Consider the following 17,226-nt stretch of genomic DNA (forward strand, 5'->3'; position numbering starts at 1 on the left):
TTGTGTATATTAAGGAAAGCAGAGTAATACTTTCAATTAACTACTTTTTTGTTTTCCTGGTGACATAGGTGCTGAGTGCAGATATGGCAGATGCATCAGGGACATAAAGAAATTAAGAGGGTCAAGATGGGCTCATCATGTGTAGCTGGGTTCTGTCCTCAGCTGTCCTATTGTCTCCTGCTACCTCCTGTCTGCTCTGCTTCAGTGCTTATTCTGCCTCTTGATGCTTTTAAAGGCTTGTTGTCATGACCTGACAGTTTCAGATGAGACTTCAGGAAAGATGATACACATTTTTAAACAGTAGGATAGAGAGGAAGAGTTAAGGCTTCTAAAAAAGAAGGTTGTTAAATTAAAACCTATCACTTGCTCTGATTTTAGGTAGAAATTTAGGCATACATGAAAAGATCCATGAGTTCCATATAAGAAGAGTGAGGCAAGTAGAATTATCTGTGTGTCTTAAACAATTGTTCAATGTGAAAGTACTGTCCTATGCAAAGATATTCATAGCTTGCATTTTTTTTTCCAGCACTGTGGAAGTTGGTTAGTTTTCTGGTATTAAGTATAAGTTTTTTTTTCTTTGTTTTTTTATTAACTTGGGACATCCGATTCACCTATGATAAAGTAAGTAGGTGTGTGAATGCATTTATGCTTATTACATATTTTCACAATTATGGGACTATAAAAAAACCTTTTTTATCTTAAATTAGTGTGTAGTGCCTTTTTTCAAAGAAGAGGAGTGGCTAAATGCATGGTTCATTTTTTAACTGGCATACTGTGATTTTGGCTGCAAACTGAATTCCATATTCATTATAATATTTTTCCATTGCTTTCTGAGCAATTTTGTTCTTAATCAAATTTTTATGAAACTATGTATTATCTTGATTCACATCCTAGGAGGAAATGCTGACATTTATTCCCTCCCCTATGGAGGTTTTCCAAACTCGATATCTATCTGCAATTGATTTATGAATTATCGACCCTCTTGTGCATAGAGCACCTTCACTGTTGTCCTCTACTCGAAGTTCTGATGACAAGGTTTTTTAGGGTTTTTACCATAAATTACTTTATTGTTATGGGCACTTTTGTAAATGCACTCTTGTACATTATTAAAGGGAGTGAAATGACTGCATGAAATTTCGTAAATAACCAGCCATCATATACAAATTTAACTGATGGATATTATGGTACTGTATGTGCAAACAAGATGTATGAGCAACCCTGCTGATGATCAACAGGAAAAGAACTCCAAAGCTCTGGTTGAGATAACTACTGCTATTCAATTTTTCCTTCACACTTGGTACTGTGCTTTTGTGTCCTCGTGCTTTGTGATGGTTCATGCTTTCTTACTTTATGGAAATGTCAGTGAAACTGGCCAGACTGCTCCTCTGTCTGTTGTTTAGAGATAGAGATTCATTTCTTTCCTCAAAAAGGTGAAAGGATGGGAAGGTAAGGGCGCAGCTGTGTTCTATGATGGTAGTACTATAGTTAGACCATACTGTCTTGATATGTGGTGTATATTGCACTTATATAGCAGTAATGAAGAACAGAAGTTGAAAATCTGCTATTCAGTGCCTGCATTATCGTACTTATTGCAAATAAATCTCTTGTTTCTTTACTTACTTCTCCTAGAAACTTGTATTTTCTTCTCTCTTTATCCCATGTTGTCTCTTCTAGCAACATCACAGAAAACTCCCAGGATTACAGTTTCCTTTACACCTTTCAAATGTTGCAATTCAGCTGTCATTTTTTGCCTATTCTCCTAGTGTCTTTAAATTCAAATTCTCTGAATCTGTCATGGATGTGATAGGGTGTGAATTATGATGCAATAGAACACTTATTCCTATGAAGTATAAGGTTAGAAGTCAAGTACCATTAAAGTAAAAAATATGTGAATCATTGTGCCATAAGTCACTTAATAATATGTTGTGTGATTCTGTGTTGGCCTAGTGCAATTCTTTACTTTAAAGAAAAACAAACAAAACCAAAACATAAAGAAACTTCAGGAATAATTAATTTTAATTGAATTTTATTTATTTATTTATTTATTTATTTAATATTGAAATCATTTTATTGAATGCAAATTAAATGGGTTAACGTTATGATAGATATGTTCTCTATTTTAGGTTAACACTAAAAACTCTACAAATGTATTTAGTTAAAAAGGAGTATAGGTGTGCATTTTTAAAGGTACTAGAATCACTGTGTTGTGTAGGATGAGTGTCACAGAGTGATGTGGGTAGGAAGGCACCTAAAGATCATCCAGTTTAATTTCTCCTGCCATGAGGACACCTTCCACTAAAGCAGGCTGCTCAAAGAAAGCCCCATCCAACATGACCTTGAACACTTTCGAGGTTGGGCCATCCACAGCCTCTTTGGAAAACCTGCTCCAGCGCCTCACCACTCTCACAGTAGAGTATCTTCCTCATATCTAACCCATACTTACCCTCTTTCTGTTTGAAGCCATTTGTCATTTTCCTATCACTACATTCCCTTGTAAAAAGTCCCTCTCTGGCTTTCTTGAAGGCCTTCTTTAGGTGTTAGTAGGCTGCTATCAAGTTGTCACAAAGCCTTCCCTAAATTGTTTTGAAATTGCTCCAGTTAATCTCACAAGCAGAAGTATATGAGGATTGTGAGTATCTAGTCTGATAGAAGTAGTAAAGACAATAGATCCTGAAGTCTTTTGTTACCATTTCTTCTTGCGGTGGCTGTTCAGAGGTTGATTAAAGTAACTTCTTAATATAGAATTGTGTGGTAATTTTCTATTAGTAAAAGCATCATTATAAAAAAATACTTAGAGCTGTGTTAGAGCTAAACCAAGGTGGGATTTTTCCGTTCTCAAATGCTTTGTGCTTAAACCTTAGAACCTGGACCCTTTTTATGTGCGATCCACATATATGTAAAGCCAAAAGGTGTTGACTTATGCTGCTCTTAATATGGGAGCACTTACATTCACAGTGAATGTGTTCCAGTTGTTGACATTCAGTAAATGGTGGAAGCATGATTAAGAGTCAAAAAACAGTTTCTTCACCTGAAATAGAGAAATCTTTATAATCACCTCTTTTGCTTATTAAGAAAAAAAAATAATCAAAGTATATAAAGCTCCCTTTGGAGGTATGCTACCCAAGACTCATTTTAATGAAGATGCTTCCTTAGTTTTAAATAATGCAGTTCTATTTAAGTTGCATCCTTCCCCTTCTGACATTTGGATTTAGATAAAAAATGGTCTAATGGTCAAAGCTTGTCTAACAGCTTGTCAGCTGTTCACACCGTCGGAGTAAAGGAATATTGTCACATTTCATCTAGTTGTTCTGGTTTTGCCTGTGACAAGGTCAAAGCACAGCACAATGATGTGAGTTACAGTTAGAAACAAGGTATAATAAATTTCCCAATAAAGTTGCCTGAATTTGAAAAAAATGGAGAAAATAGGCATTTTTTCATGGTTCTGGCAAAGTAGGCAATGGTTATTGCATTGTCCCATCACTGGAGCCAGTTTCTGAGAGATGCAATGCACTTAGTATTCCAAGATAATTTAGTGTGCTTTGGAAATTTTTCAGTTTTTTTTTATGTCTGTCCCCCTTTGGATGTATTTGCTGGTCAATAGATTTTATCTAATTACTGAGAGTGAAGACACAATTTGGCATGGCAGGCTTTTAAATTATACAGTTCCACAGCTATTGTCACTAATAATTTCTATAAATATGCCTTTAGTGCTGCAGATACAACACATATGTTGGGCTCTCTCTTCTTTTTTTCATTCTGTTTACTTTTTCCTCTGGGTTTCTGAATGCTTATTTTTATTTTGGAAAGGTATTGTGCTGGTAGACCTCATGAGTTTTCACTGACTACTCCTTTTATGTGTATAAATGCAATTGAATTGCCAGCTCAGAACTAAGCTTCAGGGAAAAAAAAGTGCAAAGCTGGAGGTGGGCAGAAGTACCCAGAAGCCTAAACATGGAGGGGGGGGGTTAATGGAATTTTGAAATGGATTTATTTAGTTCAGGTCTTGGTTTTGAGATATTTAAAGGGAGTAACACAACTGGCCAATTAGATTAGTTGTTTATAAAATCTACAAATTAGATTCTGCTATGTGTGAATTTTCAGCTGTCTTATTATAAGAATTCACTTCACAGTACGCTTGTTTTTTACTCTGGCATCTATATTCTCTTTTCTTCTTCATCAGCCAGCCTTTCTGGATTCAGGAACTTGTCCTGAAGTCCCTGACACAATTTATTATCATCAGAATACCTGCCTTTTTTTGGTTGCTTGTTAAAGGACTATTGACAGCAGAAAAGACAATAGGATGTGTGTACATACAGAAGGTAGGTCTGTGTAAGATTTGTGTCCTTAGACACTGGGATAGAGAACAAAGACCCCATCAGAGACTGAAATTCTCTAATGGTTGCTCTTACCCCCTAGAGAAATAACCAGCTGGCTGACAGTTCAGATGGACACAAAGCACGTTCAGTTCTGATCTGTGCATGGGCAAATTTGAGTCACAGGATGTGTGTTGCTTGGCTGTGTCAAGGGATAAATGAGTGATGTTCTTGATTCCTACCTGTTGAGATACAGCCCTGGTCCTATAAGCTCAGCTTGTAAGAAGACCACTTACTTTCATGGGGATATTAATTAGGGATATTTTCTCTCTCTTTCTCGCTCTCTCTCCTTAGAGAGCTCAATAAAAAATTGTTTGGCATTAAAAGCAGGCTGTTTGTGAATAAGACACCTGAATAATGATTCTGAAGTTTTTATTTTTATGCAAATATGGCTATTATGATGAGGACGAATATACAAATTAATGAAGCCTGATACAGGAATAAGAATTAGTTAATCCAGCAAACAGTATTTTTAATCTTTCAAAGGAACTGCAGGTAATTTTTAAATTTTTCTCTATCTTCTTACTTTCTCACAGTTCTTCAAACTCTTTAGAGAGCAATTTGGCTCTTAATGTCCAGTTGAGGAAGTGTAGAATAAAGCAATTCAGTAAAATCCAAGTGTTTTACAGTCTATATAAACTAACTAAAATTGTGATTGCAATAAATTGTGGTACATGAGTCAGCTCCAGATCTAATCTTGTAGCTTTTAACAGTAGTTGCCCGTGACAAAACTTATTGTCTGTAGCCTAAGCCAAATTGGAATGACTCATTTATCTGTTTCTTCAAAAGAGATTCCTCAGTGTGAGTTTTCTGTTCCTTGCAGGTGATAAAGGGCTCCTTTGAAAAACATGCAAAATTTATCTACCAGTAGAGTTAGTGAGAATGTTTCTTCTAACAAGTGAGGGAATAATAGTGAGAGCATCTGTCCTGGTTTCAGTTAGGGTACAGTTAATTTATTTTCAATAGCTGTTTCAGTGCTGCTTTTTGGATTTGGAATAACAATGGTGTTGATGACACACTGATGTTTTGTTTTTTTTTTCCTGTTGTGTTTATCCTAAGTCAAGGACTTTTTTTTCTGTCTCATACTCTGCCAGTGAAGAGGTTTGTCAAACAAAAAGTAAACTCTGAGTCAGGATAGACAGAACAGGTGAACCGAATGGATCAAAGGGACATTCCACACCATAGAATGCCATGCCCTATGAAGAATATAGTATATAAACTAGGAAGAGTTACCTGGATGGCTGACCAGTCTGGGTTCAAGAAGGGGGGTCTGGCATCAGTCATTGGGTGGTGAGCACTTGCATTGTGCATCACTTGTTGTTTGGTTGGTTTCTTCTTTCCTTTTTTCCAAAATTATAATTATTAGTATTATTTTTACCATTGTTATATTTTCCTTTGTTTTCAATTATTACATTGTTCTTATCTCAACATACAAGTTTTACTTTGGTTTTTCTCTCCATTCTACCAGGATGGGGTTGATAAGAGAAAAGGTTGAGTGAGTGGGTGTGTGGAGTTTCATCTCCAGCTGGGGTTAAAGCCATGATAACATCTTAAATTCCTTCCTTAAATTCTAGTTTATAGACTTCTGATAATTCTATTTTTTTTCTTTCAATATCAAAGCCTTTTAAGAAGATCAAAGAATGTCTGTCTGTATTTACCTCAATGTTAAATTTTCAGTGATTTCCTGTAGCGACTGCTCTTTATTGGATCCCCTTGTAAAAGTAAAATCACTTGAGAAATATATATGAAGATGGCAATAGTGTGCTGTTCTTCTTGAGATATCTGTTTTTACAGCTGTGTGCTAGTCCACTTGCCTCTCATTTAATCCACGTTTTCTTGGCTGCCCAGAAAGGAGGATGATGATTGTTCAATACTCTTTGCAGGAAAAATCAAATCAGTGTTTAAAATTTATTAGTCTTAAATTAGTTACAAGGGTTGAATGATGCAGTCTAGAAATTAGTTGGTTTTTTTTGTTTGTTTTTTTTTTTTAAGCAAAGAAACTCTTTATGGTGTTAACTGGTTGTAGTTAGCTGTGTAACATACCATTCATATACTGTTTGTGATGCATTTTTATTCATATTCTGACAAGGACTTCTGCTGGAATGTCACTAGAGGAACAGATTTTTTTAGTTCTCCCTTTCCTACTTAGTGAAAGTATGAATTCTTTTGAACGTTAAAATCCTGTTATTGCATGGTAAGGGTACCCTGCTTTAGCTGTTTGGAATAGGAGAAAATGATAGCAGATACTCATGATGTTTTATCAAATATTGGTACTTTCAGCCCAACTTTTAAGTATGTCTTTGATTCCAAAACTGATTCTAAAATATCCCTGTCTTAACAGACTGGTTATATGTGCATGTTCACACATATTTTGTTTTAAGAGCTGTATTTTTTTTTTTTTTTGTATTGCTTTTCTTTCTTCAGCTGTAGATTAGGGATTTTTAAATATAATACTCTGAGTTTGAAAAATGGGAAGGTGTTGTATTTAGAAATTTTATTAAATATATTAATTTCAGTGTCCCTTTGCTGAATGCCTATTTTTATATCTGAATTGATGTAATAGGATTTATCACAGAAAAAAAATAGAACGGCTTTCAGTCGAGTCAGTTCATAACTATCTTTGTTACCGTGGTTCTGAAGAGGTCACATTGTAGCACAATGGCACACCACATATTTCATTACTCAAAGTTCTTTATGAGAGGCTTGATATCAGGCAGTTGTGGTTGCTTGAATACTTTTCCTAGCTGGACCGCTATGCTGCCAGAAAAAAATTGTTTTCTTGTTTCTAAATGTAGCAAACACGCATTTCCAATAGACATGAGGAACACTCGGTAAAAACTTGACTGATCACACTTGAGAGCAGTGGAGTTAAGACTGATATAGGTGTGAAGCTGAGCCAGAGAAGGGAAAGGCAGTGCTCCTGTGGAAGGATGTGAGAAAAATCTGGCTTGCATTTAGTGGAATAAAGGTGGAGAAAACATATGCTGAATATCCTGAATTCATCAGTGTACCAACTGCTGAGGAAGAAAAATTCCTCTGGCAAAATAACAAACTTAGGAGATAAATAGATATAACACAAGCATTAATACAATTTTAAGCTAAAATCTGGAGAAGAAATATGGAGAAGAACAAAAATAATAATTGTGGAAAAATGAATTAGATATGAGCAGCTGACATGTTTTCTAAAATTTCATTGGAGTGGGCTATGGTACACCTTTCCATTTTGACTGTCTGTAAATATCAGCTTTGTTGAGAAGCTCTTCTGTGTCTCTCCTGAACTCATACAAAGAATACAGAATTTATACAGAACTCATACAGAAAATAACACATAGAATACTGGACTCTCTGGAAGGTCTGCAAAAATTAGTGTGAACAGAATCCCAATGATATACACAAATCCAGTTGTGAATAGCTTGCGTCTTATATCTTGCTTTGTAACAACTTCTGTATGACACCTAGAAACAAATTTAACAATAAATAACAAATAGCACGAAAAAAAATCACTACAAATTAGCAAAATGTCATGGAAAGAATATTCAGCTGAATGAATGGATAAACAAAGTATTTTGCTGGTGAGTGAAAGACTTTGATTATGAAGTAACAAATAAAGTTTTAAAGGAGACCTGTTCCTTTGATTAGGCAGTGGTTAATTGGTTTTTCTCAAAGCAAGAAATTTAAAGTCTGGATTTATCGGAGTATTGATGTGGCTTCCTGCAAAGGAAGTTTGTCTTAGGTGAGATAAATTACAAAGACTAAAACTGGGCTCTTTCTAAATGTATTGTTCCAGTAATTTAAAAATGATTGTGTATTTTGCCATGTGGGAAAAGGCAGAAGTGGGGACTGTGGTAAGGATTATTGATTGCTGCAGGAGTGAGTTCTTCCTAAACAATTATATCAGTTAAAAAAAAAAGAAATCAATTAAAAAAGTTGAGAATTTGTAAAGAAAAATACCATCGCTTATTCAAAATATTATCAAGTTCTGTCAGATTGAAAGATGGCACCTGCAAACACAGGTGCTCTTTTTATACTGAGCATTTGGTGTAATAATGCTCTCTGGTTATAGTACTACACAGCAATGATATTGACGTCATATACTACTGAACAGTTAAGCATTCCAAAATGCTTTCTTTCACAAGTCCTTTCATTTACCTCCTTAAAGGCATGAAAAGCCAAAAGCAAAAACTAGGTCTTTCCCCATGTTTTATCATGACTTTCACTTAGGTTTTTCTTTTTAAATGCTTAGTTCTGATACAGTCTACCAATTGCAGCCATTAACTTTACACTGGGAGATTAGATGACCTGAAACCATGGATCAGCTGAGAAATGGTTTTGTTTCAAAGTTGAACTATTTCCTTTTGGGTTTCATACATTTCTGTTATTTTAGACTCCTATTCTTCCTTTTGGGTTTTGTCTTCTATCTTCTTTTAATGTTTTTCCTCCTGACTCTTGACTGGTGGGTTTTAGTGCTTGGGGTCTTTTTTTAAGTGTTATTCATGGTCTTGTGAATATACAATTTAATACTTTTGAAATCCATCTACCCTTTTCCTAATTTCATCTTTTATAGGCTTCCTGATACCTTCTTTTTTACTCCTTATATTTCCTGGTAACATCTATAAATATATATATATATATATTTTTTTTTTCTTTACTGATTCATGGTACCCTAACAAGGTTGAGTATTTTTTTCCAAGTGAATAGCTTAATTCAGTGAAAAAATCAGTTTCAGTCTATATGAAACTTTTGAGACTGTTGCAAAATTGGGTGAATACTTTAGGACCTTTAATTTAAAAAGTCGTTCCACGGTAACATTTTTTGAAATAGATCCAAAGTATTTCTCTGGATTCACTGGGGACATAGCAGCATGTATAAAAACATTTGGAGAAGCTATCTGATCTTTTTCAGAAGCTTGTTGTAGTCATCGAATTTACTTATTCTTCCAGATCTAAGAAGATGGATAAAAATTAAGAAAGAGAACTTTGAGTGGATTTTTCCTGCACTTTCCTGCTGAACCTGCTCTGTGTTAATAGTTATATTCTTATACTTCAGGATATAGCAAGGGAATGGTCATCTGTGAGGTCAGGAATACCTGTGTTCCAGACCCTATTCAGAGATTATTTCACATAAAGTGAAACTGTTTAAAATGGAGACAAATATGCACCAGAAGAGCTGACATTTCAAAGTTTAGGGAAAAATTCTGAAGGTGCACAGTGGGAATTTATAGCCTGCTCCCCAGAGGAATCATCTAACCAGATGCTCAAAAATTAGAGGGAACATTATAACCCTCTTCTCTGGAAGTTTTAGATGTGGCTCTTGTGTGCGCAGGTATATCTCTGTGTATCACCTAGTGCTCCACTTCAACCAAAGAACTTGAAAACGTGATGAAATAATTTCTCTCTAAACTTATAGAAACTTATGATTTCAAATGCAAAGTATTTTGTCAGATTTTACTTTTGGTTGTGCCTGAAACACGTTTTCAGTACTTTGTCCATTAAATGATAAAAATAAGTCATCCATTGAGCACAACCTAGACCCAAAAGATCAGATCTGTCATCATCTTTGTCGAATTCTTCAGGTGATTATGTCAGCAGCAGCTCTGTTGCCTTCATTAGAACTTTAGACATGAATTATATCAAATTCAGGTGTCTGGGAAGAAAATTCATCTCCCTTAACAACAGCAGTTGGCTGGAAATTGACTGTTAAATCTCTACCTACATCTCATCTCTTGGCTGAGAGAACCCAGTGTGCATGCAGTAAATATAACAAGATAATTTGTTTAGTGGCTAATTTCTTATTTTTCAGAGGGAACAACTTTGGAAAACCTGTTGTTGCTCTGAAGGTAAACTACAATATTCTTTTCTATTGAAAATATACAAAACCACTTTCTATAAAAATATATACATGATTCTTACATTCATTTTTTTTTCTATTGAAAAAAAGCTATTCACAGAACTTGTAGAAGAATGGATTTTCTTAGCTAGCTTGCTGATGGCATAAGCCATATACTAGCAATCAGTGTTCATGGGTCAGTGAATACTTTGTGACTGGAGATATGTGGAAGTCTGTTGAGACAGCACATCATGCCCTGCTCTCATTCTAACATCATTCAGATGTTTTTGAAAGGTGAGAGATTTCTATTTGTCCTATCATACCTTTTTATTATTTTTTAACACCAGCTTTCTGAACATGCTTTTTTCACCCCACTCTGTGTCCTTGTTCTTTTTTATTTGCCAGAAGAGGTGACTGTGTGGAAGGAAAGATACAAAAATATGACAGTGACAGGATGTTGATACAGACAGTGGTTTAGATAATGAGATGCTCTCACTGTCTTCTGCTCCTCTCTTCTGTGTGCTTTAATAACAGTCTATTATAGAAATAACTTTACCCCTGTTACCTAGAACATGGTGTGGAATAAATCTCCCTCTCCCTCACTAAATCTCAGGGAATTTCTCACTGCCAGTCCTGTGACAGGGAGACCTTTGTTTATGCAGTCAGGTAGATTGAAAGAACTGTCTGTATTCTGATATATTTAATTTGGTTACCAGAATGTCTGATCATATTTGGATCATTTATGTCTCATGGGATCCTCCTAGTTTGCACTCCAGATGCTTACTTTTTCTGGCCACAAAACAATCAGAATTGTGTCTGGTTTTATTTTCTGTTGTAACATTTGAACAACTACAGAAAATACTTTCTTTTCTGTTGTGCTTTAATATATTCTTGGGCCTCACAGAAATATGTTAATTATCTTTATGAAAGCTAAAGTTCCTAGTCTTCTCAAAAGAAAAATTCAGAATAGTTAGCATTATTGGTATAGTGATAGATATCACTATTATTTAGATATCCATCAATCACAAAAGCAATGAGAAATTCACATTTAATACTTAGCCTCAGATGAGCAAAGAGCTAAATGCTCATCTTTTTCATTGTTAATTGTAAAAATTTTGTATTATAAATTCTTTCAGTGAAGAAACAAAACAAGGAAGAGAGACCTTGTCATGGGTGGATGACACTAAATCTGAATCAGATGTGGATCTTCTAGTACCATTAAAAACTTGCAGATTGTGGATTTCAAAACCAGTGTAAACTTAATTTTTTACACTGGAAACCTATTGCATGTTATATATTGCACAGCTATTGTTAGTTTAGTTAGGTGGACTCTGCTGTACACAAGAAGATTCATGGTAGGTGTCCTGTTTAGAAGTCCTTGAAAGGTAAAGTACATTAATAATACTTTAAAACTGATTATAAGTCATCATACACATGCACAATTATTTTACAGAATGGACTGTGGTCATTGCCAACTTGGTCATTACATGCACAGAATGGTACAGAATTTTTAATCTTAGGGTTTGTTTTTATTTCTGGAGAGTTAAGTTTCTAAATAAAATATCTATGAAATAACCTATAGATTCTTTTTTAATATTCTGAATGGCAATATCATATTCTAATCAATGTCTCTGATAATATTGGATTCTACATAAACTAAGCTAACTTAAAATGGCTCAAAGTTTTGCTTTTTCATCATATAACTGACAGTTTCTGAAGACATATCTATTGCCATGTTGCTAAATTTCCCTTTTTATTTATTTTTGTTCAATCTCTGTTCAGAGGAAGGGATTGTTGAATTATAGAAGCAAAGCAGTAGCATATAAAATAATTTGCAAGATGATATATGCAAGTATTGGAAATTCCATGTTCACCCTCAACTCTTTCCAATCCTTCTCTTTTTTTTCCCTTTCAGCAATGGTTTTATTTCAGCAAGTGGAATTTCCATCAATTCTCCCTGCTTTAAGAGGATATTGGATCAAAACCCCATGTCAGTTCTAATTGCCATTTCTTAGAAGAGACATCTGAGTTGACATGTGGAATATGAGTGTCCCATTTGAAATATCCCAGATTGGTATAGTTGAACACTTGAAATAGAGCATTTTAGCATGACTGTCCTACACATTCTGTTCTGTATTTTAAGTATTTTGCATTTATGTTTACAGATTATAATACTATGCATAGGCGATCTGCTCACTTTCTGGAGAATATTTTGTGAGCTAATTTAGTTTAGGTCAAATATCTAGGCAAGATCCAAGTATCAAAAGATCTTAATGAAGTTCCTGCTGACTTTGGCCAAATCCCTGAACTTTTTATGATTGCAAATTTGTCTGATTCTTTTTTTCTGTCGACTTTTAATGTAGCAAAAGTACTTGGAGCACTGTGAAATTTTCTGTGAAGTTAAAGTTTATATTCTTTAGTTTTACATTTGACACGTCTTTTGAAATCCGTGTTTTTATGAAATTCATCTGGATTGTCATAAGGATTTGAATTCAAGTAAGGTAAAAGAGCTTGCTTTAAAAAGTAATATTTTTGGGAAAGAGGAGTAGCAGGAAGCGGTGTTGCATTCTGTGCTAATTGCTCTGAGTTGCAGAAAGAGGGAAAGGGGGTGGGGAAAATGGGAAAGAAGGTGTATTTAGAGTTACTAATGAAGCACTTAGCAAGGGAGACCAGAAGGTGATATTTTGGACTAATTATCCAAAGCACTAAGTTTCGTAGTGATGGGAAACATCAACTAGAGCAGTAAGTGTTTGGAAAGGATACAGCCTACAGGAAACGTTTGCAAATTCCTTATAAGAGTTTTCTCACACAGAAGTAGCAGAAAGTCTCCAGGCCTTTCTGTCATTGGTTAAATACTAATTTTAAGCTTACTCTTACCTTTTCAAGTGGACAATTATAATCTATTTTTAGAAAAGGCAAGTGGAAAAACATGAAATAAATATGTAAACCCACAGGAAAAACAAAACAAAAAACAAAAACAAAAGAAACCCCCCCCAAAAGAAAACAAACAAACAAACAAACAAAAGCAAACCAAACAAAAAGCCCCAACAAAACAAAAATAAACCAAAACCAACCCACCCAATAGGTTTTAAAAAGATAACTTTAACACATTTTAAAAAAACTAAAAAATTAATCACCTAAGAAACAAGCATGTGAATATGTGGAGTTCAGAGTAGCTGAAACTCCCCTAAAAAATAGTAATGGTGCTAACTTAAAATCTTGAACTCCAGAGTAAAGAAAAGGTAATGCACAGCAAGGGAAACTAGCTAAAATTATAAACTACATGCATGAAGTAGGAACACAGAAACAAACCCTGAACTGAGGCACAAGTGTAAACCTGGCTATCAGGGAAATGAGTTTTTATAGTCTCACTGCTAAATGGCAGGGGTACATTCATGTTTCTGTGGCCACAGTTGTCTTTCATAGGATTGGTGCTTTTTGATAGTTTCATTTACAAGTTGGATGTTCAAAACAAGATCTTGTTATTAATGCACAGATTATGCCTCTCAGAATGAAGAATGCTGGGAGAGAGCATTAGAATTAAAGGTGACATTGGCAATTTACAGAAATGACCTAAAAATATGGTGAAATCCATTAAAATTTCCTGCTAAAGCAGGACTAATTGATTGTGTAAATGCAAGATAGCTAGGTAGCAGCTCTGCCAAAGTGGGTGCATCAGAGCTGAAATGTGAGTAAGGTGTTGCAGATAGAGAAAGGAAAAGGTGATATTGTATTGTAAAGAGCTAATAAGACTACTGTTTTCAGATATGTGAATCCATCCACCCCCTGCTTTTGCTGTCTGTAAAGCTACAGTTGCAGAACTGCTTTCAGCTTTAGGCATTACTATGCAAGGACAATATCTTGGGTTATTGAATTAAAGACTCATCACCACACATGAGCACAAAGAAGCACAGAAACATGATTATAGGTAGGGTAACTCCAGTAACCCTGAGAGAGGCATGAGTTTCTGCCTAGCTCTTCCCAGGTCTGTCATAAAGAAACCACCAGCTCTTGTGCCAGCATGGAACCCATCATGACAAATCAATGGGACAGGTTCTTCTGAGTCCTTTTTTGGACTCTAAGGGGCTATTGCTTAGGAGGTATGGGCTTTGTTGTGGGATGCAAGGGGAAAGGCATCTCAACATTGAATATGTCTTACTAAGGCAGGTTTAAGGAAAGAACCAAAACGAGGAAAAATGAAGGAAACTTTGAGGTCTGGGGATGAAGAAGCTTGGGAAAATTGAGACAATAATAAAATGAGACTGTTGTATGTAAGCAAGTTGCTTACCAGTGTGCTTTCCTAGCTGTGCTCTGAGCTTGACCTGTGCACTCTGCACTGTCTTCCTGTCTGGCTTGGTTTTTAAATATTTTCCAGGGTAAAAAAGCTGTCTATTTTCAGTGCACTTACTGCTATGGAGGTCAAAGTGCTAGAGAATTACATTGGACCATAAAGGGCCTGTGTGGTTTTGGAGCCACTGGCTGAAGAGACCCAAGTGTGTCCATACTGTGTGGATGTCTGTGTCAGTGTATAATCACTAGTTAACACCAAACTGGTAGTCAGTGAGTAAGATGAAGCTTGGGAGTCACAGTTTGGATTGGCCATGAGTCTGGAGAAACTTGAGCAGTCTGTGAGCTGACTAGTAGAGGGACCAGGATGTCCAAGCCAGCTGTTGGAGAGAGCATGGCCTCTGGGGTACAGCTTCAGGAAATGTCATAAATGTGAGTCAGCAGCCGGAGAAATCTGGTTGCACATGTTTGTGTCTGTGAGTGAGGCAGCTGGGAGGCCAACACATCAAGGATACGGGAGCTAGACAGACTGAATGTCCAAGGCCAGTTGCTAAAGACATACATATTTTATATATGTGTGTCTGTAAATATATATATTTTTTCAGCCATATAAGAGAACAAGATCAAGCAATTTATACTCTTTTTGTTTGAAAGCTGTGGTCAGTGTTTCTTTATTGGTGTGGCCAGTTGTATGAATCTATATTGCACTGTGTGTATGTCTATTTAGATTACACTCAGACACCTCACTGCTGGCTGGGCCTGGGGTGCCTGAACTGATCCACCAGATTCAGCAATTTGAAACAAGTATGTTTGGAAAAACCTGAGAGACAGACAATGAGAATTGTGAGAACAGTGAAGAAATGAGTTTTCTGGGTAAAAAGAGAATTAAATGAGAACAAAGCTTGCTTTAGTATGTAAGAGGAAACACAAAGGGGAGAGAAATAATCTGTAGTGCAGAATCAAGTATTTGCAATAAAGGAGTTTTAGTTTTATTATTAGGCCAAGCTACCTGACAGGTAGCAAAGCAAAAACTTACGTGATTTGCATAAATGAGTTGTTGAAGTTCTGTCTGCAAAGGTTTTTATGAGTAGGTTCTACGATCTTCAGTGAGGAACGATGTTGTTGATCCTGTCTTTAGTTGGGGAATAGTTATAATTTCCTTTGTGCTTTCATGCTTTAATCTTATGTCTTTTAGAAATTTCTCTGTTTAAATTTGACACTGGAACTATCATGCTTTATGACACTGGATGTATACCTGGTGATAGGATCTTGAAGGATTTGTCCTGATCAGCCTCTAATATCCTGCAGCAAATGGATGAATTCCAAGTCCTCTGCAGATGAAAGGTTCAGCCTCAGACCAAATTTTAGAAATTGCTGGGGTTGCAGTGGTCTCTGACTATGAGCTTTTTGTGTAGAAAACTAACAAGTTAACCTAAAGATAGATTTTGGGGTTGATTAGCCTTTTTTGTTGACATAGAACTTTTCAATGTAAATATAATTCTTGTTTTGCTATTTTTCTGGATCTCTTTCCTTGGATGAACATTTATTTCTGCAAGGTGCCCTTATTCTGTGTGAATTGGCTTGAAGCACTAGACAGATGCTTCTTGCTCATTGATGACAGATATTTAGAGAAGGCTGAGGGCTATCAAGGCAGGATTCTTCCAACATTGTTGGTACTTATCTGTCTCATCCAAGTAGCTGTGCTAGTGGTTTGTGGTACCCTGCTATATGAAGTGGTAATTATTTATTGATTTATTTCACCGCCGAAAGCCCTCCACATTAGTTCTGTGAGATGAAAAAGGAATCCTTAAACCATGGTGTCAGAGAAAATATCTGAATGATAACTCTAGGATAAGCCACAGCAAATGGGCCTTACTTCTAGCACTGGACACTGGCTGAGGCAGCAGACTACTTTGAAGTAAGTTCCCTCAGTGGACTCCTTTAGAGTGGTGGGAGAAAAGATAGTTGTGGTTCTCATGGGAAGGAAGTGGGAAAAACTGTGAAGGTTTTGCAGGATGAGGGCCAGGAAGTTAGGTCAGTCTGAAAAGTATTTGATAATTACTTACCCTGGACTGTACCAGGACACTTTACAGAGTTTGCTTCTTCCATGTCTGCTGGGCACATTCATCAGGGCAGCCATCATTACTGTTTTCCTTTTGCAAAGGGTCTGACTATAATTCCTCCTGGAGATGGAGTCACTTCTGGTTTTGTAAGGAGCACAGTATCTAGAATCACTGGTACATATGCATGAACAGCCCCTGCTGCAGCCCACACTGGAAACAGGATCTATCTGAAACATAAAACTTAGATAAGGAGACAGTAGGCACCTAAACTGTTACATGATGCAAAAGAACAGAAAATAATTCCACATATAATCTATGGTTTTGTTTCCAATCCCTAGTGAGCACACCTGAAGAGGAAAAAACATGGTCATGTGTAGTCTAAGGCAGTGATATTTCCTGCAAAGGACACAAGAATGGAGGCTTTATGTATCTGTCCCCACTTTCTTGAGATATATTTCCTTTTTGCCATAATTAAAATAATGACATTAGACAGCTTCTTACTTTAATGTATTGGGAGCATCAAATCTCTGTGCTGCGTTGAGAACATGGCCTTTCTGGCACAGTTGGAAGGTGGGTCAGGAAACATGGGAGGTTGAACTCACAACATAGTCTAAAACAACTATAAGTAAGAGGCAACATCTTTTGTTGAGAAGACATTATACATGCAAATCTTAAAA

Source organism: Anomalospiza imberbis, chromosome 1 (assembly GCF_031753505.1).
Source record: "Anomalospiza imberbis isolate Cuckoo-Finch-1a 21T00152 chromosome 1, ASM3175350v1, whole genome shotgun sequence".
Lineage (NCBI taxonomy): Eukaryota > Metazoa > Chordata > Aves > Passeriformes > Viduidae > Anomalospiza > Anomalospiza imberbis.